We start from the raw sequence: 25,397 nt of genomic DNA on the forward strand, positions 1-25,397 counted from the left end.
AAAAGAGTCTCAGAATTTTGGCCCACGACTCTCCGGTCGGATAATTTTTTGTTTGATCTTCTATCTCTTTTGCACTCATTAGTTTTGAAAAGAGGCGTGCCTCTTGAGGCTTCATGTAATAGCTGACTAAGCAGTAGATAAATATTTCCAAAGGAACGCAGCTAATAAACAAACTATACCTTTCAAGCAAGAAAACGGAGTTTAGAAAAGACACTCCGACGTAAGACCGAGAAAAACGGGGTTGCACTCACACACTTGCAACTTTTTGTGTATGAACACAAAGTCGAAGGAGAAATCGTGGTGAAAAAACCATTAAATATAAAATCGGCTTCGCGGTGATTATAATTTCCAACTGAAAATTTCTTATTCACTTCAATAGTGTCAAAAATTTTACACGGTGTTAACTATTTAACGCAATTCACACACGGCCTAAAATGTGTTCGTGCTAACGTCATTTACCAACGTTGTAGCTTTCACATATATTCACAGTCAACACTAAGTCTGTTCACTGACGCTGTGCTGGACTGTTCTAGGCAGAAAAGTACAGCTTTTTGCTGTTCATTGAGATTTTTTCTGTGCTGAACTGTTCTAGTTTCCTGTTCATTGACAAAACTAGAACAGTTTAGAACAGGATTTTCTGTTCTTGGTTTTGAGTAAGATCAGGTTAGAACAGACTCGTGAGAAATGTCAAAAGCAAAGCTGTCATTTTTTCTTTTTGTTTTGATTTAATTGTACGAATATTTCTCGGGTGCTCGTGGTTTTTCTAACTAAAAACAATTTTTAATTATATTTTTCGCAGTAAAAACTCAAAAAATAAATAAAACTAACGAGAACCGATAAGCAAAAAATTGATATAATTTACAATTTGTTTTTTTTTTTTTTTATTTTGACAACTGACGTTTAAATGACTGTTCTAACTTGAGCTGACGTTTCTCACGAAACTGTGCTGTCCTGTCCTGTTCTGATCTAGAAAAATCCTCGCTGAACAGACTTACTGTAAACAAGAGGTTTGAGGGGTAAGACGTAAGAGCCCTCGCACACTACAGACTTTCTATCGGCAGATAGTTTAGTCGGGTTGGGCTCCTAGTGTGCGCACAGGCAGGCGACTAAAAACTAAATAGTCGGCTGGGTATGAAATATTTTAGTTTGAAGGCAATTGTGTAGCAAAACAAACTTTTTGATCGGCCGATACTTAATCGTTGTAGTGTGCGCACTTTCATACATTTTGATACTGCTTAAGAGATCGACTAAACTGTCGGCCGATAGAAAGTTTGTAGTGTGCGGGGGCTCTAAGATGTACGAAAGTTTCCAGTCTTGATATAGTTTGTCGATGACTTTTGTTTACTTTTTTTTTTTTGACAATTTTCTTCGAATTTGTTTTGTTGTCTCCTTTCTGTTTTCTTATTAATCAACAACAAAAAAATTTTGATGGGCATTCTTCTTCATTTAATGCCATATATATATACATATATAAAAAATACATTTTAGAAATGTACACAAAACAAAACAACCGCATATCTGTATATCGACTATCGAGTGATTTCACACTTCGTCACCAAATCCGAATTGGAAGTATATACACATTTCGATTTAAATTTGTATATTTTTGATTTTTAAATTGTTAATTGTTAAATCTGTTTTGTGTAAATTAATTTCTATTATACATATTTCAAGGATTTTGAAATTGTACGCCATTAAAGATATGAATTGAAAAGACACTAAATTATTGTTTTACATAACGTGCATTTGAATGGTAAGTGAATATATTTATAAAATATATAATTTGGGGATTTAATGCCCCCTTCATGGTAGTATATCATTCTGCTTTTGTTATTTTTATTAGTTTTAGAAAGTTGCAGGTAGTTCAGTGGCTTTCATCAACTCCAAAAGACTATTTCGACTACTACTCATGTTTTAACGCCAATTTACTTGGAAATTAAATTAATTAAGATTTAATGGTGGAGTCAGTAATCGGCGAAATGAATAAATGTCTCATTTTAATTTATTTGTTGTTTTCAATGAAGTTTACAGCGCATGTTCGGAAGATATTTGCACGTGGAGGTTGCAAGAAAATTTTCCTCCCCTCCATTTTTCAAGAAATAGACTGACCTACTTCATGTAGTCATTTGGGCAGAGATACCCAAAAGAGATGAGAAACTTCTGACCAGGGTTCGGACTTCAGTTTCAAAATTTCGAAGCAAATTTGAAAAAAAAGTGAAGTAGATCCCAAATTTCGGAAGTAGATTTCAAAATTAAACTTTCAGAACATTTATTTACAAAAATTTATTCTAAAAAAATTATTTTTCAACAAAATTATTTTTCTTTACTTTTTTTATTATGATCTTTTCCAAAAAACCTTTCTCATCTAGTGGTTGTAACGGTGCTTTGGGGTAAAACGGTTAATTCAGCATAATCTAACAAATTTTTGATCAGGAATTCTCCAAAATCAGTCAAAATTACTTTGATAAACTTTATTTATATCTTGAATTCGAAGAATAATTGACCTCCATTCATCTTTTGAGATTTCAGTTGAGCTTTATTTCTCAATGCCTCGACCAGATTTAAAATTGAAGTTAAATCCCTTTCTCTAAATTTATTATTTGAAAAATATTTTTCAATCAAGAAATAGAAGTAGATCCTGAAAAAGAGAAGTAGGGAAGTAGATTTTATTTTTTTCCCAAAATCGAAGTAAATCTACTTCGATCGAAGTAAAGTCCGAACCCTGCTTCTGACGTCATACGGGTTTGCCTACAAGCTGCTTTAGACATTTTTGGATAAGTATGCGTGAAAAAATATACATTTTTGGCTAAGTATACGTGAAAAATCGTAGATTTTTGCTTAGGTGTGCGTAAAAACACCGTGGCTACACTATGTGTGTTTTTCACATTTATTCACGAATACAAAAGAGATTACAACAACACGAAATAAACAAATGGGTTTTGGGGGGTAAAACGTACGAAAGTTTCCCATCTCCTTTGGGTATCTCTGCATTTGGGCCCATTCTGCCAAAACTTTTATTCTGCTATGAATTTTCTGTTATGAATGTTAAAAGATCTCAACCTTAAAAGATCTTTTATAATTGGTATTCAGGAGTTCGAACTTTTATAGAATTCTGTTATGAAACTTCGAAAAGGAAAATCTGCTATAAACAAAGCAAACGGAACTAAATTCTTTTATCATCTGTCATTCCCAAAGACAGAAAAAAAAAAAACAAATCAAAATGTGGAAAGTAAAGTGAATTGAATTTTCTCGTAGATTTTTCAGCAAAATTGTGTTTCTTCCTATAAAATTAAAGTAAATAAATAGATTCGCGTGCATCTTGCCTTTCGCAAAATATTTACAATCTGGAGCAGATACCTCACCGCTACAAAACCAACCCTATTTTATGGACATTGGACAAAGTGCTCAGAGAAGATTGCAACATTTTAAATGCAATTGTTAACTTCCCTATTTTTTTTGGAAAATATGTGTTTTCTTTTATTTATGAAATAAATTATAATTTAAATAAACATGGTGTTTCTTAATTTCATTTATATCAAGTGAAAAAGTTCTTGAAAGGAGGTGGTAGTTCTTGTAGATGATTGCAACTACACGTCGAGGCAAGGACGACCGTTCCTTGTGGCAGTAGTTGCTTGATTGAAGACGGAATAGTGGGTGAAGTGATCTTGGTGTTTTGTTGATTCTTTTAGTTTTGCATTAGATTTGTCCTAGTCCTAGTCACTTGTCGTATCTGAAGTAACTTTTTTTTTAATTGCTTGATGGTATTATATGAATAAAAAAACTTACCTACGTCTCAGTTATTTATAAAACAAAGCTAAATATAAAAAAAGCACCTAGGTACTTTTATTGAAAATTTGCTACTTTCATGAAATCTTTTATGATAAAAGCAACAAAAATCTGTCTTTTATTCTTTTATGATTCATAAAAGATTTCATAACAGATTAAGGCTTGCTGAATACCAAAAATGAGATTCGTAAAAGAATTTTTGACAGTTCGAACTTCGTAAAAGATTTTATAAAAGATTTCATAGCAGATTGGGTATGTCGAATACCAAATATGAAAATCATAAAAGATTTTTTGACAGATTTGATTTTTGTATGGAAATTCATAACAGAATAGCAGAGTAAAAGATCTCGCAGAATAGGCCCAATTAGGGCTGTAAAAGTAACGACAAAAATGAGTACCCGCATGTATACGTTACTTTTGATACTAGTACCCGCATCAGTAATATCGTTACTCGTTACTTTTGTATGTTTCGTATATTTCGTATGTCTCTTTGAAAAAAAAAACAAAAATCATTTGTACAATCTAAGCTACATTTTAAGGTCATAAACCTTAAAATTATTTGCGGCGTTCTTATGTAATAAGAGTTTGAAGGTAGCTATATTGAATTTGTTTCGATTTTTTTTTTTTATCAAACGTGGAAACTTTTTTGATTTTTTTTTCCTAATTTTTCGACAAAACTTTTGTAATTGTATGTTTATATTCGTTCATTAATCTTATCACAATTAAATTATCTATTAATTGTATTGAATTATATTTGGAATTTCTGCACGAGTTTTATAATTAGGTATATAATAAAACACTTCTTATCCTCGTACAATAGTTGTATTTATTTACAAACGTTTTCGAAAAGTTAACTTTTCATCTTCAGGTGATAGCAAATTTTTTGATAAGTTTACAAATTAATCAAAAATATTTTTATATAAATTGAAATTTTAATAATTTTGTTAAGTAATTGAAATTTAAAGTTATTTTAATAATGTCTAATACTGATAATTTTATAATAACAAGAAGAAAAGGGAAGTGAATAAATGCGTTTAAAATTTTTTCTCAAATATGTCCTTAGATGATAATGGTTTTAAGAATTTATGAAAAGAATATCGTTCAAAAGTTTTGTTTTTATTCATGTTTTTTGTACGATTTATGAACATTTCTTCATAAGCATTTAATAAATTTGGGTTGTTAATTTCTTTTAACAAACGAAGATGAAAAGTTAACTTTTCGAAAACGTTTGTAAATAAATACAACTATTGTACGAGGATAAGAAGTGTTTTATTATATACCTAACTACTTATCACAATTCTTTAAAGACCTTTTTTTTGAAAAATACATCGCGCAGAAATATGAACACTTTAATACAACCATGACGAACAATTTTTCGTTTATTTTTTCTATTGAGAGTGATTTTCAAACCTTGTTTTCTCTGTTTTTTTTTTGTGTTGAAAATTTGAAAAACTTTTGTACATTCTTAAGGTAAATTTTAAAACTAATAACACCAAGGCCATAAACAATTTGGTTTGGCGGGGTATATGTCGGGCAAATTAAGAAAATACCAAAACTCCGCTTTTGATATTTCTGTATAAATCAACGATAACACAACGATTATTGAACCTTGGCATCACTTTTTTAATCGAGACAAAAGTAAACTCCAGATAATTATCTGCAGTTAGCATTCTGACTACGGTAACGATACCGATACGAGATGCGAAATGCGACAAATTGAGTGTATAACTTCGTTTCGTATCTCATACATCGGATTTAGTATTGAAATTGGAATCGCGTCGTATGTTTCGTTACATCAGTACCCAGTAACGAAACATGCGAGTAACGATAACGATTTAGAAAGAAACGTTTCGTTACTCGTTACTGAAGTGAATACCCGCATTTTAGTAACGAATACATAGAATTTGCTACAGTAGTCTATTGAATAGACCCTTTTGGATGGAACAAATTCGTTCAAGAGTTTTTATTGGCGATTATGATTCCTTGGCATACAAGAATACTCCCGCCAAAAGTGCTACTAAATCCGTTGGTGCATTTCTAAGAAAACGGCAACACTGGTCGGTTTTCAGTTTTTTTGATTTAACTCGAAAACCAAGCCTGACTTTGAAATGGTTCAAAGACACTTTTCATAGCAAATTAAATTTTCTGTCAAGTTAAGATAGTTAAAAAATTTAAAAAAATTTTTTTCGACTAAAATTCTAACCTAAAATCAAAGAAAAAAAAGTTAAAAAATTGACAATTTTATTTTTTTTACTAAATCAAGGGGCATTTTGTGTATGTAGCCGGGACCTCCAAACTTTGTACTAATGAAATAAAGTAGAGGTAAAATCCTTTGATAATATGCAATTTTTAATTTTTTTTGTCAAGAAACAACTTAAATGTACCTATTCAAAAATTAGCACTTTTTCTAAATTTTTGACTTTTTTAGTTAAAAGCAAGTTTTTAAACTCGATAAAATCGTATTAATTGGTAACTTTTAGACTTTTAAAGTAAACATACTTCGAGGGATTGATTTAATATAAACTAAATATGAAAAAAAAAAAAAAAAAATTATTTGCATCCTTATGGCCTTTTGTGCAATTTTGTATATGTGCATTTTTATAAATTCGGGTCGAATGGATGGACGGAAAGCCATTAGCTTTGGTCTATTGCATAGAAGAACATTTAATACCAACTCTTTCACTGTTTTCAATGGCCTGAAAAACAATTCTTGTAAAATCCGCGACCAACGAAAAGTTTCTCTTGAAAAACGAAAAAAATACTCTAATGAGTTTGAAACAAAATAGCTCAGGCAAATTAGTAAATCAAATTGCATTTTTCGCGGGACAAATTTTTTTCATGGAACGTGTTTAGGTGAATGTCCTTATCGTAAAAGTGAATTTTTTGGGATGATAAGATATCGGGAACAGCCGCCATCTTGGAAAAGAGGTCGGTGCCGTTTTTATTTTATAACTCCATTTTTACTCATTTAAACCAAAAATGTCCGAGGTTAAACTTATTATCAATTAAATTATCTAAAAAATGATATACAAATGAATTCCGTGAGTTAGTTAAATTCAATTTTATAGTCGGTCAAAGTCCGGGTTCTTCTCGCAAGGTTAAGACAATATGACATTTTTTCAAATATCTGAAGAACTTTTGATTTGTTTGGGATTTTCTTAAAGAATGAATTATAGCACTTTTAATTATCTATAAAATGAGCCTTTAATCGTTACTGTAGCCATCATAATGTATAAGCAATCTCACATCGAAGTTCACATTGTACTAGTCAAAAGTGAGAAAATAGCAAGTTTTCTTCTATTAGACCGAGCAAATTTTGGTAGTGGAGCTATAGTCAAAATATAAGTAAACAGTTCTTTTAACTATATGCGTCTAAATATCGAATTCAAAGTTTGGAATCTTTAATTTGAAGCTTTATATGGTTTTCGAGAGGTGAAATAAAGTGAGTTTTCCAATTAATGTGAATAAGCTAAAGTGACACTATTTTAAATTCTAAATATAAGAACTGATGCTCTGTCATTTTTCCTAAACTTGAACACCTCAATCTCAGCGATGCGATGAGTATAACTCAAGATATGAGCTGTGTAAGCCGTTATGTTTTCGAGACTATTGTTTAATTTTTTGTTTATTTATTTGAGTTATTGAAATCCCAAATATGGTCAGTTAAAAAATCGTATATCATGACTTCGACGTCTGGTTGCTTCTACAATGTGATGGTTACAAAAACAAGAAAGGGATCATTTTATAGATAATTAAAATTGCTATAATTCATTCTTGAAGAGAATCCCAAACAAATCAAAAGTTCTTCAGATATTTGAAAAAATGTCATATTGTCCTAACCTTGCGAGAAGAACCCGGACTTTGACCGACTATAAAATTGAATTTAACTAACTCACGGAATTCATTTGTATATCATTTTTTAGATAATTTAATTGATAATAAGTTTAACCTCGGACATTTTTGGTTTAAATGAGTAAAAATGGAGTTATAAAATAAAAACGGCACCGACCTCTTTTCCAAGATGGCGGCTGTTCCCGATATCTTATCATCCCAAAAAATTCACTTTTACGATAAGGACATTCACCTAAACTCGTTCCATGAAAAAAATTTGTCCCGCGAAAAGTGCAATTTGAGTTACTAATTTGCCTGAGCTATTTTGTTTCAAACTCATTAGAGTATTTTTTTCGTTTTTCAAGAGAAACTTTTCGTTGGTCGCGGATTTTACAAGAATTGTTTTTCAGGCCATTGAAAACAGTGAAAGAGTTGGTATTAAATGTTCTTCTATGCTCGTTCCATGAAAAAAATTTGTCCCGCGAAAAGTGCAATTTGAGTTACTAATTTGCCTGAGCTATTTTGTTTCAAACTCATTAGAGTATTTTTTTCGTTTTTCAAGAGAAACTTTTCGTTGGTCGCGGATTTTACAAGAATTGTTTTTCAGGCCATTGAAAACAGTGAAAGAGTTGGTATTAAATGTTCTTCTATGCAATAGACCAAAGCTAATGGCTTTCCGTCCATCCATTCGACCCGAATTTATAAAAATGCACATATACAAAATTGCACAAAAGGCCATAAGGATGCAAATAAATTTTTTTTTTTTCATATTTAGTTTATATTAAATCAATCCCTCGAAGTATGTTTACTTTAAAAGTCTAAAAGTTACCAATTAATACGATTTTATCGAGTTTTAAAAACTTGCTTTTAACTAAAAAAGTCAAAAATTTAGAAAAAGCGCTAATTTTTGAATAGGTACATTTAAGTTGTTTCTTGACAAAAAAAAATTGACAATTAAAAATTGCATATTATCAAAGGATTTTACCTCTACTTTATTTCATTAGTACAAAGTTTGGACGTCCCGGCTACATACACAAAATGCCCCTTGATTTAGTAAAAAAAAATAAAATTGTCAATTTTTTAACTTTTTTTTCTTTGATTTTAGGTTAGAATTTTAGTCAAAAATAATTTTTTAAATTTTTTAACTATCTTAACTTGACAGAAAATTTAATTTGCTATGAAAAGTGTCTTTGAACCATTTCAAAGTCAGGCTTGGTTTTCGAGTTAAATCAAAAAAACTGAAAACCGACCAGTGTTGCCGTTTTCTTGGAAATGCACCAATGGATTTAGTAGCACTTTTGGCTGGAGTATTCTTGTATGCCAAGGAATCATAATCGCCAATAAAAAGTCTTGAACGAATTTGTTCTATTTTTGCTCTGGAGCTCGGGTCTATTAAATAGACTACAGCTCTACTAGTCATAAATAATTTGATTGTTCTTTAAGAACAAAAGTTTAAAATTAAAGATTAAAATTTTATTTAAATTAACTTTGTTTTATTTGTTAATTATTTGACATGCTGGTTTGAATATTCATGATTCGTCTCTACCTACCTACCTCCTTAACTACACGTTATGACGTTATACGAGAATGAAAAGAGCGTACGGTGGACGGAGAAAATGTAAGCAATTGGGTGCCTTCACGTACTCCTCTAAGGGTATCTGTGAATACCCGCATTTTAGTAACGAATACATAGAATTTGCTACAGCTCTAAAATTTTATTTAAATTGACTTTGTTTTATTTGTTAATTATTTGACATCCTGGTTTGAATATTCATGATTCGTCTCTACCTACCTTCCTCCTTAACTACACGTTATGACGTTATACGAGAATGAAAAGAGCGTACGGTGGACGGAGAAAATGTAAGCGATTGGCTGCAATTGGATACCTTTGTGTTGTTGTAATTCAATGTTAAATCAAAGCTGATCGTGAACATGTGTTGACAAGCAAAAAAATCGAAAGGTATCCTAAAAATTTCTGCATTCTCGTGTATCAAATGGGAGATTTGAAGAACAGCTGATTCGTGTTCACAAACGTATTGGATACTTAGGAATCTTGAATAGCCTATGCCATCGGTTCTCAACCTGTGGTCCGCGGACCCCTGGGGGTCCGCGTAAAATTTCAGTGGGTCCGCGACAGGTTTTTCATACAGCATCCGAAATACGTCTTTAACATTATTCTAATGTGACGCGCAACAAACTTTGTTCTTTTTATCGTTTTTGATAATTTTCTCACTCCACTGTATTGCATTTTCTTACCCTTCTCAATAATATAATGCATGAATCTAATTTTAATTACAAAAGGGCCACGAAGTGCTTTTCTATGTAATGACATGGGCCTACTGCAGAGGCGAAATTTAATTTTCTGGAAATTCAAAATTCTACTGCAAAATTTAATCATTTTTAAAAATGTCTTTTCCCACCGCTGGGGTCGCGCATTGCAATGCAAAACTGTATCTTTCCTTATATTGTATTTTTTTTTTAGTGCAGAGTTGATACTAAAAAAGATTATGTAAAATAAATTAAGGAACTCAACTAAAGTTTTAAAGTGAAAAATTATTAAAAAAGCCCTGGGGGGTCATTCCGTAATTTTGAAAACGATAATCGAATCGATGATAATCGTTTTACAGTTTGAGAATCTTTAAAGCTATTTTAATTGAATTCTGATTCAATATTTCCTAAATAGTTTATATGAATAAAAGTTTTGGACAAGTGTTTACAGCGAAAGACTATTTTTCGAACCAGGAATAGTCTACGAAGATAAACGTAATCGTTTACAAACCAACAAATGCGGAACAAATAGTTTTCATTCACCACAACTTGCCTTTAGTAGATTATACAGTGGCGACAAAATAGATAGCACATGTACCCTAAAATTTCTAAAATGATAGTTTTTCGCACTTTTTTAACTTAAAAGGCCTGTTTTATTAATGAGGAAGTAAGAACACCTATATATTTGATTTATTAAAAAAGAAATTAAGTACATTGAATTCTTTAACAAAAAATAACAACAAAATCATTAATACAGCTCAAGTTTTTTAGGACAAAATAAATAGCACACTTCCTAAAAACAAAAACAAATTAACAAAAATTTTAACACAGCTAAAAGAAAATAACTCGTATTTGGTTGGGTAACCCTTATTATTTATCACAGCATAAAACCAGCGGTTAATAGACGTAACAAGACTCCGAAATCGTTCAAAAGGTACTGAGTACCAAGCTCGTCGAAATTCCTGCCAAAGTTTGTCCAAATTTTAGGTTTCAGACCTGTTAATCGCTTTTCCCACGTCACTCTACAAGTCCTCAATAGGATTCATATCTGGGGCCTGGCCTGGCAATTCCATAACACCAATTTTTTGGACTGATAGCCATTGTTTCACAGACTTAGTCTTATTGTGTTGGATCGTTATCCTGTAGAAATGTCCACTTTAAAGGCATTTCCTTCTCAGTAAAAGGAATAGTGTCCCTTAGGATTTCCTTGTACTTAAGGTGGTCCATAATACCCTCTATCCGATGAAATGGCCCCACAGTATGCCAAGAAAAACATCTCCAAACAAGAATACTAGCCCCACCATCCTTAACGGTCTATATTTTATACTGCGGGTCACATTTCCGTATAGGGCATTTGGAAAAGCCTCTTATGCCCCATAGGGGCATAAGAAAGATAGGCCGAATAGGCCGAATACCGAATGGCCGAATGTTCGCGGCAAGTCTAATATGTATGTGTTTTATAAGCTCATTTGGTTCTTTGTTATACTTTTTTGGATCCAATGCAACTTTTGAGGGGGTATGTTTTTTTTTTATTTTCCAATTTTATTTTATACCCATACAATGTCGCTCCGGTCTAATGAGCAGGATTCACAGTCAGCAACGGAGTATAATTGTCAATTTAAAGATCCTTACACATAATAATAAATTAAATTTATTTTTGAATTTTTTTTTGTTAGGGGTCCGCACACTCTCAAAGGCTGAGAACAGTTCCCTATCCTATACGTACGTGAACGCACCCATTGCTAGACCCTAGCTAGACCTCAGTGACTTTTTTTATCATACATTTTCACATGGTGGGAGGCGAGGGAAGCCAGACTCTCAGTCACAACACATATCAGGCGTTGCCGCGAATAAAAAATAAAGAGGGCCATTTGACAAAAGTGTGGGCCAAATATTTTACTAACAAACTTTTCCTTAAAACATAAAACTGCAATTTATTAAAAATTGTATTTATTCTTTTAAAATTTTAAATGACGATTTTTGTATAGGACAAACGTCATTTTAGGATGTAAAAGCCTGATAAATATTTAAAAGGGCTTTATTGGTCATACATTTGTTAAATCTTATTAGTTTACAAAAGAAATTAAAGAAAAACACAGATGTACATTTTAAACTTTAAATTCACAGACATCTTTTAGCTTTGAGCCACTTATTAAAAATAAATAAAATTACTAAACGAGATAAATTAATGAATTCAGTATACATACCTATTTATTTGTGGTGGAAACACATTGTAGTTGCGGAGCATAGCGATGATTTATATTTAATTTTGTATTATTATTATCATTATTATTATTATTATTATTGACTTTTGTAAGAATTCTCAGCTCCTATGGAGCTGGAAAAGTACCTATCCCGGGCTATGCCAAGGGATTAGGCTCTGTTGGAGCATAGACCATGTTCTAGCCCTTTTGTTGTGGTTGGCTGCATCATGGTTGTTCCAAATAAAACAAAAATATGTATTTCGAATTTTTGTTGTTGTTTGTTGTTAAATTACGGTTGCTGTAGGAATTTTCGCATTATTCTGCAAGTACTTAGTATGACTGATTTCGAGATTTCGTGAATTAAGTGTTGGCATTTTATATTCTCAAGCTCAGCTCTCACAGTTTTTGCAATTATTCCCGTACTAGATATGATTATAGGCACAACTCGGATTTCCGTGAGTCTTTCTCGCTGTTTTATTTCATGTGCGAGTTCAACGTATTTCCCTATTTTCTCGGCAAAAGTACGATTGGCGTTAGATGACAGTAAGTGGTAAGTTAAGTGGTGTGTACTTTTTATCCAAGTGACAAAGAATATTGTATTTTCTGTCATGATCACCATATTCATAGAAGAAAGCTCTTAGCTTTTCGAGTTGTTTATGATATAAATTTTTTATATCACCAACGCATTGTCCACCTTCTGCTCGTGGTAAGCAGAGCCTTTCAATAGCCGACCCGGGATGATGGAATCGACGAGATGTCATTGTAGTTCTCACTAACCGTTCCAACATGTCAAGATCTGTTTCGCTCCATTTTATTATTCCAAAGGAGTATGTTAAGACTGGTGTAGCATATACATTGATGGCTTTTATCAGGTTTCCACTGTTGAGTTTTGTTTTGAAAAGCTGCTTCAACCTGTTTTCAAAATCCGTTTTTATCTTTTCCTTTATTGCACTATGTAGTATACCACGCATTTCATGTATACCTAGGTACTTATACCATTCTTCGTTGGAAAGAAACTCAATAGTTCCTTCTTCAAAAGCGAATCCCTCCGTTCGAACGACATTTCCTCTAACCATTTCAATTGCCTTGCATTTTTCGTAACCAAAGTCCATACAAATGTCCTGGCTAAACTGTTTAACTATGTTAACAAGGCCTGAAAGATGTTGTTTGGATCTTGAGAAAAGTTTGAGATCATCCATATATAGTAAATGCGTAACACTACACTGGTTTTCATTGAATTTGATGCGGTAACCATTCGAAGAGTTGTTAAGCAATCTACTGAGGGGACAAAGACTTAGGCAGAACCATAAAGGACTAAATGTGTCACCCTGAAAGATTCCTCTTTTTATTCGTATCTCACGAGTCTTTATTTTACCAACGTGTACTGTTGTAATCCAATTACACATAGCATCTTCAAGGAATGAAATAATGTTTGGATGTATTCCCTGCATCTTCAGAACTTCGATAAGGTACGAGTGTGGAACACTATCAAACGCTTTTTGGTAATCTATGTATGCGACACTTAGATTCCGTTGATTATGGATTGCATTTCTGGTAACAATGGCATCAATAGTCACTAGTTCCTTGCATCCCCTTGAATTTCTGACGCATCCTTTTTGTTCATTTGGTATAATATGGTTAGTCTCATAATGATGCCATACTCTATCATTTATTAAGGAGTTAAGAATCTTATAAACAGTTGGCAAGCATGTTATAGGTCTGTAATTGGCAGGGTTTTTTAGATCTCCGTTCTTAGGAATGAGATACGTTGTTCCTTTTGTGAGAAACCTTGGCAATTGTGCACTTCTACAAAGGATTGCATTAAAGTTTCTTGCTAAGTGTACATTAGCACTATTAAATCTTTTGAGCCAGAAGTTTTGTATTCCATCTGGGCCAGGCGACTTCCAATTTTTGGTTCTCTTCAAAGCAGTGCTTAGTTCTTCGGTACTTATTTCTTCTTGAATCATTTGAGGGTGTTGGATTTCAGAAGCTAATTATTATTATTATTATTATTATTATTATTATTATTATTATTATTATTATTATTATTATTATTATTATTATTATTATTATTATTATTATTATTATTATTATTATTATTATTATTATTATTATTATTATTATTATTATTATTATTATTATTATTATTATTATTATTATTATTATTATTATTATTATTATTATTATTATTATTATTATTATTATTATTATTATTATTATTATTATTATTATTATTATTATTATTATTATTATTATTATTATTATTATTATTATTATTATTATTATTATTATTATTATTATTATTATTATTATTATTATTATTATTATTATTATTATTATTATTATTATTATTATTATTATTATTATTATTATTATTATTATTATTATTATTATTATTATTATTATTATTATTATTATTATTATTATTATTATTATTATTATTATTATTATTATTATTATTATTATTATTATTATTATTATTATTATTATTATTATTATTATTATTATTATTATTATTATTATTATTATTATTATTATTATTATTATTATTATTATTATTATTATTATTATTATTATTATTATTATTATTATTATTATTATTATTATTATTATTATTATTATTATTATTATTATTATTATTATTATTATTATTATTATTATTATTATTATTATTATTATTATTATTATTATTATTATTATTATTATTATTATTATTATTATTATTATTATTATTATTATTATTATTATTATTATTATTATTATTATTATTATTATTATTATTATTATTATTATTATTATTATTATTATTATTATTATTATTATTATTATTATTATTATTATTATTATTATTATTATTATTATTATTATTATTATTATTATTATTATTATTATTATTATAATTATTATTATTATTATTATTATTATTATTATTATTATTATTATTATTATTATTATTATTATTATTATTATTATTATTATTATTATTATTATTATTATTATTATTATTATTATTATTATTATTATTATTATTATTATTGTTATTATTATTATTACTATTATTATTATTATTATTATTATTATTATTATTATTATTATTATCGATCTTGTACTGTGGAAGAGTGTGCACGCGCAAATCGGCTTTCACAGTGTTTTTAATTCGAATTCGGCAAGTGTTTAGTAAACCAGAATCAAGTTAGCCAGTAAGGCTATTAAGTCAGCGATAGCTCAGTGGTAGTGGCATCGGACCCGAGAGCCGAAGGAACGGCGTTCGATTCCCACCTGAGTCGAAATAAATTTGGAAGTTTTTTTTAACTTAAAAATTGCAAATAGCATTTGCTTGAGTCCAAGCTTATGCAATCGGACGATATAGCGGGGACATCGAAAGGTGCCCCAGCTACAGAGGAGAATCCAACGGCAATCAAGCCAACGGCAAGTGAGCCAACGGCAACAACAGCCGATATGGGTAAGAGGAGACGGCAACCGCTGAAGCCACAGCCGAACCTTGTGAAGCGTCGTTCCACTAAACCTTCAGCTAAGCTGCCAGCTGAAGAGAAGGAAACGGCGCCCACATCAAATAATGAAGCGGCAGCCAAAGTACATCAGAAGCCAGAACATGATGACGTCAACTATATGTCCGACGGGGGAGAAGGGCATTTCGTTTCGGGTGACAGCAACAAGTTCGCTGGTCTGTCATCCCCAGAGCCGTCATCAGACGAAGAAGAAGAGGAGGAGCAGACCCTCCAAACAAAAATTAACGAGTTTGAGAGGAAAATGGATGCCCTCAGACAAGAAGCCCGCAGAGCCAAAGAAAAAAAAGAGCTCGCAGATAAGGAAGCCGCTAAAGCAGTCAAAGCAGCGGAAAAACAACAACAAGAGCAGCTTCGACTGCAGGAACAGCAAGTCCCTAAACCCCAGCGACAACAACAAGCTCCAAAGCAAAAGCAGGAAGCCAAGCAGCAACAGCGGCAACAACAACAACAATTGCCAGCACTAAGTGCACAACAACAACTACAGCTGCCCGTCCAAGTGTCAGAGCAGCAGCAAGAAATGCCACAGCAGCAACAACAACAACAGCAAAACAAGCAGCAGCAACAACAACAAACAGCAGAGGCAGACAAGCCCAGTGGAAGTCAGCAGCAGGTACGGACTCAACAGCAGCAGGCCCAGGAGCAGCAGCGAGGGAAAGTACACCAGCAGCAGCCACAGACAACACGAAGCAAAAAGGAAAATGTGCCACCCATTAATGTGTTTAGGATGGACCTAGAGGACACTATAAAGCTATGTAAGTCGGCCATAGGCGAACATTTTTTTATTAAAAGACTTAGTAATAGTAGACATGCTATCCACTGCAACACAGTGGAAGAGCATAAGAAAATAAGATTTTTATTAAAAGAAGCCACCACTGAATACTTCAGTTTTACCCCTAAGTTGGAGAAAATCCAAACGGTCCTTCTAAAGGGCATAGATTCCTGCACGGAACCCCAGACGCTCTATGATGAGCTCTGCCGCAAAGCGAGTGATGATCTCGAGATCATCAGCGTCAAGCCATTCCAAACGGCTTTGTCCAGGCGGGAGAAACGGAAGCTGCCGATATTTTTAGTACAGCTTTCACCCAACAGCAAACTGGATAGTTTGAGGAGTATCACCGTCCTCAACTACCAGGTTGTCACTTGGGATAAATTAAAAAGGCGCGGTGACATGCTTCAATGCGTGCGCTGCCAAAGGTTCGGCCATGCCGCAGCCAACTGCGAAATGCAGTCGCGCTGTGTCAAGTGTGGAGAGAACCACAATAAGGGGGAGTGCAAACTCGGGGAGGAACGGGTCGAAGATAAGGCCCAGCTAAAATGCGCAGTCTGCGGAAGCGTCGGGCACCCTGCTAATTATCGGGGCTGTCCGAGGTTTCAGCAAATGAAGCAGCAGAAAACGGCGAAGCAGGCTGTCGTTGAAAAACGTCCAGTAGGGCGTGCTCCGATTGTCAACCCAAGTATCTCTTTCGCCCAAATGGCGCAAAGAGCAATACCAAAGGCGACACAAAAGCCACCAAAGGTTGTCCAACAGGCCTCCGTGCCTAAAGCACCGGCGGCAGAATCAGAGGTTTTGACCTTGTTACTGAGCATTCAAGCACAGTTAACAGGGCTTCAAAGCCAGATAAGGGAGCAGACAGTGAGGGTAGATCATATCTACACTCAACTGCCTAGCTTAACGCAACTTAGGTCGTAATGGGCGCGCTGTCAGAGAGGCCCCTTAGGATCCTAGCTGTGAATGTAAATTCACTGATTAGGGTCGAACGTAGAGCTAACCTTTTCCAGTTGTTGAAAGATCTATGTCCCGATGTGTTTATGGCTAGCGAAACTAAGCTAAACCAGAAACATAAACTGACAAATATTAATTACAATATCGTAAGAAGAGACCGGCCCGACTCCACTCAAGGGGGCGGTGTTGCAATCTTCATACGTAAAGGCATTAGTTATAAGGTAATATACAATAGTGAAGTGCGAAAATTTCGAACGCTCGAGGTGTGCATTGTATGCATCCCTCTCCAGCATGGAAAGCGGGTGTATGCAGTCGCAGCTTATGCGCCAGAAGCACCTCAACCAACTGACTTTACGGCAGAACTCGAAAAACTTTTTCAAGTCCTACGACTGAATTTGGAGGAAAACTATATCCTCATGGCCGGTGATCTGAACGCCAAACACCAAGATTGGGGAAATCAAATACAGAATCAGCGGGGTAATCATCTGTATAATTGGATGAGTCAAAACAATATTGAATATAGGGTTGATCTGCTGGCTACTGAAAGGCCATCGTTTCCAAGAAGCGGTTCTTTTCTGGATTTATTGCTTCTAGACTCAAGACTGACAATAACAGACTCTGTGGGCCAACACCCAAGAAACTGCCTTCGTACAATTGAGTACGACAGCGACCACTGCGGACTCGCCGCCGCAATACAGCTTCCGAACGAACTTGTGGAATTGGAGGAGTATGTACCGGAGCATTCTTACAACTACGGTAAGATGCGCTGGCCACGCTTCACCAACGCCTTAGCAAGAGAACTGCGTTCGAATAACATAGCCCCTCCAAACGACAGAAATCTGTCAAACAGTGAGATTGATGGTTATCTCCAACAGATGGACGATACCATCCTACAAACGATGAACAGAACGATACCTAAATACAAAGAACGTGACCAAAATAACGTTTACCGAAACGCGACTATTGACGCACTCCACAGACAAAAAAGCGGACTATTGACAAGACTTAAACGTTTATACCGGCGATTTACCGACCCACACGATCTGGAGATTAGAACACTGAAGTCGTCGATCAAAAACATCAACCAATTGATCAAAGAAAATTATAGGTTGTCTATTAATCTGTACTGGGACAAAAAAATTCGGGCCGTTAATTCTAGTGATCCGAGTATGTTTCCGCAGATTAATAAAATTTTTAGACGGAATGATCAAAACGAGCTTCCGTGTCTTAAGCTCCAGAGAACTGTGGAAAACAGAGACGTACTTCTGACCGCAGGCATAAATCCAGAGGAAGCCATCTTGGACGACGACCTCTTTATAATCGAAGATCCGCAAGAGAAAGTGGAGGCGGTGGGTGCTGCCTTCCAGCAAGTGTACAAGGTTAATGCTAGCATTAACCCGAACCATGACCTGGAAAACAGGGCCCTCCTTCATCACTTTTATCTACGTAATGATATTACGCAATGGCGATCTGAGAATCGCGGTTTTACCGGGTTTAATGAAGAACACTTGGCAAACGCCATCATCGCCGAGCAGGCTGGGGCTAACACCCTGTTAGTTACGAAGGTCGAGCTCAAGCTCATCTTCGATTCATTAAAGAAAAAGAAGTCAGCAGGAGTCGATGGTATATCCAATATTGTACTACGACATCTACCGCAAGAAGCTATTGACATTTTTGCCACTCTGTTCAACAACGCTCTGAATAATGCGTATTATCCAAAGCGTTGGAAAACAGCAGTGGTACATCCTCTACCGAAAAAGGGAAAGGACAACTCCAATCCGGCAAATCTCCGGTCGATAAGTCTCCTTCCAAGTATCAGCAAGGTATTTGAAAAAGTTATCAATAGGGCTCTGTCTCAGTGGGCTGAGGACAACAATATCATACCGGATAATCAATTCGGGTTTAAGGCAGGACATGATACTATTCATGCCGCGTCTAAACTTGTATCTGATATTCAGTGGAACAAATCTAAAAAACAGTGCACGGGTGCCTGTCTTGTTGATTTGGAAAAAGCTTTCGACACCGTTTGGTTAGAAGGTCTCTATCTAAAATTAACAAGACTTGGTATAAGTAAACCACTTTTATATATGCTTTATGACATGCTCAATGGTAGAACGTTTGTTGTCAAAAGTGGCAATGTAACTTCTACTGGAGTTTTTAATATTAAAAATGGTCTTCAACAGGGAGCGGTGAACTCACCGATTCTCTTTAGTATTTACACCAGCGATCTGATAGGAAGTCTAACTCAGGCAATTGCGTATGCCGACGATCTAATTGCGTACAGAACAGCTCCAAAAGTTGAGGTCATCAGAATTCTCTTGCAACGTGACTTTGACAAAATTCAGCGATATTGTGATGACTGGAAGTTGAAAATTAACTTTCAGAAATCAGAAACGATTCTATTTAGGACTCCCTTGACTAGGGCCTCAGGGGATACGCGAAGGAACTGGCGGAAGCTGGCGATCGCTGGACCACACGGACAGCCACTGCCGAGTAAAAGTGTAGTAAAGTACCTTGGCATCTGGCTAGATCAATATCTATATTTCAATAGACATATGGATGCTGCTCTGGCCAGGGCTAGGGGAGCTTTTGCCCTGACGAAACGGCTGTTTTATAGCAGTCGGCTTGACACCAGGGTTAAGGTGATTTGCTACATGGCCCTCATACGGCCGATGATTGTCTATGGATGCCCTGTGTGGTTCAACGTTGCTCCATCTCAAATGGAAAAGTTTCGGGTGTTTGAGAGGCAGTGTCTTAGACGTTGCCTTGGTCTGCACAGAACACCCGAATCTGATTACACGCATTACTATTCCAATGAGGTCTTATACAATAGGGCCAACATAAATAGAATTGATAACTTTATGCTGAAGCTTGTTCGTGGCCACGTTTCAAGAGCGATGGCCTCTTCAAATAGCTACATTTTTGGGGCTTACTACCCTAACGACGAATACTTCAAGAGTGTGTGTTTAAGCGGCTATATTCCGCCTGAGGCATTCCTCTATTTAGATAGTCGGGGGCTTGTACAGGATAGATTGGCAGTTCCGCTAATCTACAACGTCGGGCGAAGAACCGTGGACAGGCGACTGCTGTATGACGGGGACATCCTCGCACTAGGTGGAGAAGGGCGTTTTCGGTTCAGTAGGACTGTGTCCGATCGGGACCGAAGAGATAGGGTAAGGCAGGAGAACCAGTTTTGGTGGCTTCATAATAGTGTAAATAGTTAAAGTGGTCTTTGTTTTTATGCCTTGGCCGGCTTACATAGTTTTAGGTGTTTAGTTTTAAGTAGGGACAGTCGGGGTGGCACAAAAAAAATACAAAAAATACAAAAAAATAAAAAAAAAAACAAAAAAAAAAAAAATACAAAAAAAAATACAAAAAAAAAAAATACAAAAAAATACAAAATTGCTTGCTGTGGCTGTTCTAGTTTTTAAGTAGTTTTAAGTAGTTTAAGTAGTTTTAATTAGTTTCTAAGTAGTTTTAATTAGTTTTTAAGTTTTAAAATAAACAAAAAAAAATGATCAGAATCCAAGTTTTTTTTAGAAATTATTTCTTGGAAAAAATAAAACCTTGAAATACTATTTGAATTAAATTAGTTTTAAGGCCGAAAGGCATTAGTATTAAGAAAAATGAAGAATAACTTAGAGTGCCCGTATAGGGCCAGTAAGTTAGTTGTAAGTAATTGATAAGTAGGCTAGTTTTTATGAATTTTTGTCTAGCTTTAAGATAGTTTTAAGATGATGAAAAATAAAAATGAATTTAAAATTGAAAAATTGAAAATTGGTGAATGTCTGTTAAGTTAACCTGCCTAGGTTCGAATCTGACGGGAAATTGAGATTGTTTTTTTTTTACATTACTAAAATAAAAATTAATTAAATTTCTCAAAAAAAATCTCCGCAAAAAAAAAAAAACAATATCAAATTTTACCGGTATTCGAATCTAGGCCAGTAGGAGTAAAAGGCATCGTCCTTGTTCTCTACACTAATATGACTTTTCAATATACGAAAACTTATATCAATATAAGCTCTTTGATATGTATAATAATAATCAGGGATAGGATCTTGTGGATCTAAAAACTTAAAAAAAGGCAAAATAAAACTCCCAAAAAGGCATAAAAAGGCATTTATATTGAGAAAAGAATGAAATATAAAAATTAATTGCAGTAATTTTGAACAATCATGAGTTTTTTTAAATTTTCAGTTAACAAGCGCCTGCGATTGTCCCCTAAAGCCTGGTACGCTGCTCGCGCTAAATTTTAGCCAAGATAAAATTTCCATAAAAGTTATCGATAATTTGTATGGGACTCATTTTAGCTCGGCTAAAATTTTTCGATAATTTGTATGGGAGCTAAAATTTAGCGCGAGCAGCGTACCAGGCTTAAGAGTGCTCTAAAGGAGCTAAAATATCTCTCTACATTTGTAGAGACGACTGGAATCCAATTAAATAACTCGACATCGCCCACTTCAACATTTGCCGGTTGCTCTGGGGTCGAACTACGGCATAAGTTCGTTACCGTTTTGCTTTCTCTATTTAATTAGAAGAAAATGATAGAGACATAAAGCGTCAATACGTTAACGTACGTATGCCGTAGTTCGACCCCTGCATTTGTGTTCCAATATATTGTTCAACTCTTTCAAGTCCCTTATTTGCCAAAAAAAATTGATCTGTATTTCTCAAAAACATCTTTTGCGACTGCCCCTTTCGCAGCTTCCAAATCTCTCTGGATTATGTCCAAAATCTGGAGAACTTCTTCAATGGAGTATTGTAAATTGAGTAAGTTAGCTTTTGCACTCTGATACGTGTCGGTTGTCGGCCGCGCAATAGAACGTAGAAGACAATAAATGGTAGCAATAGCAGACAAACAAGTTGAATAGGTAGATCTTTTCATTCGAATTTTGTTTGTGTGGGGTAATTAGTGAATTTTTAATATAGAACAGATATATTGAGTAAGTAATATATACTGAGTAAGTTAGCTTTTTGTTTGTATATTTCAGTGTTTTGTGTGTAGGCATTACCTTTAAGACGCTAAAAAGATAAAAAACATAGGAAAAGACAAAAAAAAGGCAAAAACGAGAGAAAAGGCAAAAAAAGGCAATAACGAAAGAAAAGGCAAAAAAAAGGCAAAATAAAATACATATATTTGGCACGAGGGGGACGTGAAACGTGTTTGTATTTAATCTATTATGTCGTACGATTAAGCAAGAAAAAAAGGCAAATTCCACAACATCCTATCCCTGATAATAATTATTAATTTTTTTATGAAGGTTTAAAAAAATTATTAGTTAAGACTCAACTCGAAAATACATAATAGTTGAGGCGCAAACATGTAGTTCATCTATCTTCCGGTACTCTTGTAGTTGCAGAGTAATCTGCGGTGTCACTTCTATTTGTAATTATTCAATGGTATTATGTATGTTAAAATACAAAGACTGTTAAAAACTCATAAACGTATTTTGACTTCAGGACTCGAAAGAGTATCAAGACACGAGTCGTCATTTTATTTTTTATAAAAATTTTACTTTTCCACATAACTCGCATATTTTTGAATCAACAGAAAAAAAATGTATGTCAAACTTGAAGATAATTTAATTTCCTTGAGTATGTTAAATTACTTTTTTCGATTATACATACCTTCGGTTTAAGAGTTAGGGTGTTTTTTTCTTTGAAACACTAGAAAGGGTGATTTATATTTTTTTATTTCATATTGCAATTTCATAGAAAATAATAAAACATTAAATTTTAGGCGTGATTTCGAAACATTCGTTTTAAATTAAAATCGTATCAGTTGTTTTTGAGAAAATCTAATTATTCCAAAATTGGATATGACATGTACCGTTATTTTTTGTAAAAAAAATAATTCCAAAAACCCTTCTGCACAGTGCCTAAAAAGTGCCAAGTTTGAAGGTTATAGGCCTATCCGTTTAATGGAATATCTGCTAATAAAGACCGACAAAAATCCTGACTGAAAGACAGACTGACGTACTGACAGGCTGAGGCTGACAGAATTTTTTTATTTTCACACCCCAAATAGATTCACTCTTCGGCAAAAATTTTTTCCGCTCGCTACGCTTTGAGCGATTTTTTTGACGTTTATTTTTTTTAGTTTAAATTTTATACCTATAGTAAATAAATGAAAATCTATTCTTGCAAATTGATAATTTTTCCAAGAGGAACATAAAAAATGATGGGACTTTGTTATGTCCCTGAATGGAACTGTTTATTATTTTCTAGCCACCCAAAAAAAATAAAAGGAAAATATAAAAAAAAAAAACTGAATAATCCTTGAAGAAGCTTCCCGAAAAAATTATTGCTATTAATGGAAAAATGACAATTTTCATACTGTACTGAAGAAACAATTAATTTAAATAAATCCTCAGAAATATGTTGTAGATAGTGAAGATGAAAATGTCGATTATTTTCAAGGAGGTACGATGCTGTTGTTGATACACCTGTTCTATGGGTAATTTAAAAAAAAAATTTAATCTTCTATGTACTTTTGGCAGGTAAAAAAAAAATTTATTTGAAAGTGTCATATCGTCCCGGTACTGCCTGAACCATGTATCTACACTGCAAATTTTGTTCAGTTCTTAAAATGAATATGTATACATTTTTCTCAAAATTAAAAATATGAATTGAAAAAAGGGAAAGCAGGTTATGATTAAGATTAAGACATATTGATTGAGTTGTTTCTACAATTAAACCTTTGTACTTATTTTTTCTGTAAGTTTTAGAGCAATGTTTAACAGAAAAAAAAATCTTTTAAAAAAATGTACTTACGAGGTCAAGCAGAAACGGGACGATATGGCCAAATGACATTGTTGAATAGCGACAAATGGGCTAGTGGGCATAAGCTTGAATGGGCTTTCACAATGGGTAATTTGGCCAATATGGCCATATAACACGGCACCCCCTTTTAACCAATTTCTTCTCGTACTCACCGAAATCCGCACAAAAACCAAGATACATACATAACCTACACCAACTCTCATATATACTTCATTTCAAAAAAAAGTTTTGTTTACATTTACTTATCTTTGTTTTTGTATTCATTGGCAAAAAAAAGAAGAAAAAGTTTCATAAATAAGAAAAAAAATTTTCGAGGGAAAAAAGCTTTATCAGCCTTACTTTTGAAAGCTCCTCGTCGTAAGGAAAAAAAAAACATTCATATTTTTCAGAAGAGACAAGACATCTGTATAAATTTATTATCTCTGATACAATGTTCAAAGGTCCAAAAAAATGTGTTTATTTTATGTATGTATTTACTCATCGCTATAAATTTTTGTGCAGATCAAGTCCTGAGTTAAAAATGTCTTTAGAAGCGGATTATATTGATTTTAATATCTAATTAGAAAGTATCAGCCCTATTTATAAACTCATCATAGAGGGTACATAGCACTATGTACTCTTTATAATGTATTTAAACAAAAAATTGTGATTTATAATATTTATGCAACGTTTAATAAAGGTTGTATGTATTGTATAAGCTAAACGAGTTTTTAGGTTGTTTAGAGCCTGAATAAGAATTTATTTTGCTTAAATGTCATTTGAACATCAAATAATTTTCAGAAAAAGAAAAAAATATCAATATTTGTATAAATTTTTGTTTTTTTCATTGAAGAATTTATTTTTTTGATTACATTTTCAATTAAAATTAAATTAAATGAACAACTTGAAGTCAACTAAATCAAAAAATAAGAAATTTGGAGATTTGTTCCTGATATATTTAACGTGATATAAATTCATGTGTGTCTTCATCTTTTTCTTATGTGTCTACATTTTTATACATGTGAACAATTTGTTATCAAATGAAATGTGTTTTTTTTTAGAGATTTTCTTCTACATATGACATTGAGAACTTTCGCTCACGTTTTTGTTTATTTTTTTTTGTTTATTTTTGAATCAAATGGAGTTATTTTATAGACAGATGGAGTTGTTTGTCGTACTAATTTTCCATTTTTAGTACTTATTTGGACACAAACCTAGCATAATTATAATGGCTAAGAAAATGTTTTAAAAATAGAAATTTATGGAACGTTGCATAAAGGCTACATAAAACTT

The 25,397-nt window shown here is 33.2% G+C and overlaps 1 protein-coding gene and 1 long non-coding RNA gene across 3 annotated transcripts in view; one reads left to right on the plus strand and one right to left on the minus strand.

Moving 5' to 3' along the window:
* Nucleotides 1–842: 842 nt before the first annotated feature.
* Nucleotides 843–4,518, minus strand: LOC129918407 (uncharacterized). The gene is made up of 2 exons (XR_008772952.1): nucleotides 3,787–4,518; nucleotides 843–3,730 (listed from the first exon to the last, which is right to left on the minus strand). It is a non-coding gene; the product is annotated as an uncharacterized LOC129918407 (long non-coding RNA).
* Nucleotides 1,122–25,397, plus strand: part of LOC129918405 (myb-like protein A) — a 148,490-nt gene continuing 124,214 nt past the window's right edge. For both annotated transcript variants that reach the window (XM_055998914.1, XM_055998913.1), the window contains exon 1: nucleotides 1,122–1,753. The gene's annotated coding sequence lies outside the window, so the exon portion shown is untranslated. The remainder of the gene's footprint in view (nucleotides 1,754–25,397) is intronic.

The sequence above is a fragment of the Episyrphus balteatus genome, chromosome 4, assembly GCF_945859705.1.
Source record: "Episyrphus balteatus chromosome 4, idEpiBalt1.1, whole genome shotgun sequence".
Taxonomy (NCBI): domain Eukaryota; kingdom Metazoa; phylum Arthropoda; class Insecta; order Diptera; family Syrphidae; genus Episyrphus; species Episyrphus balteatus.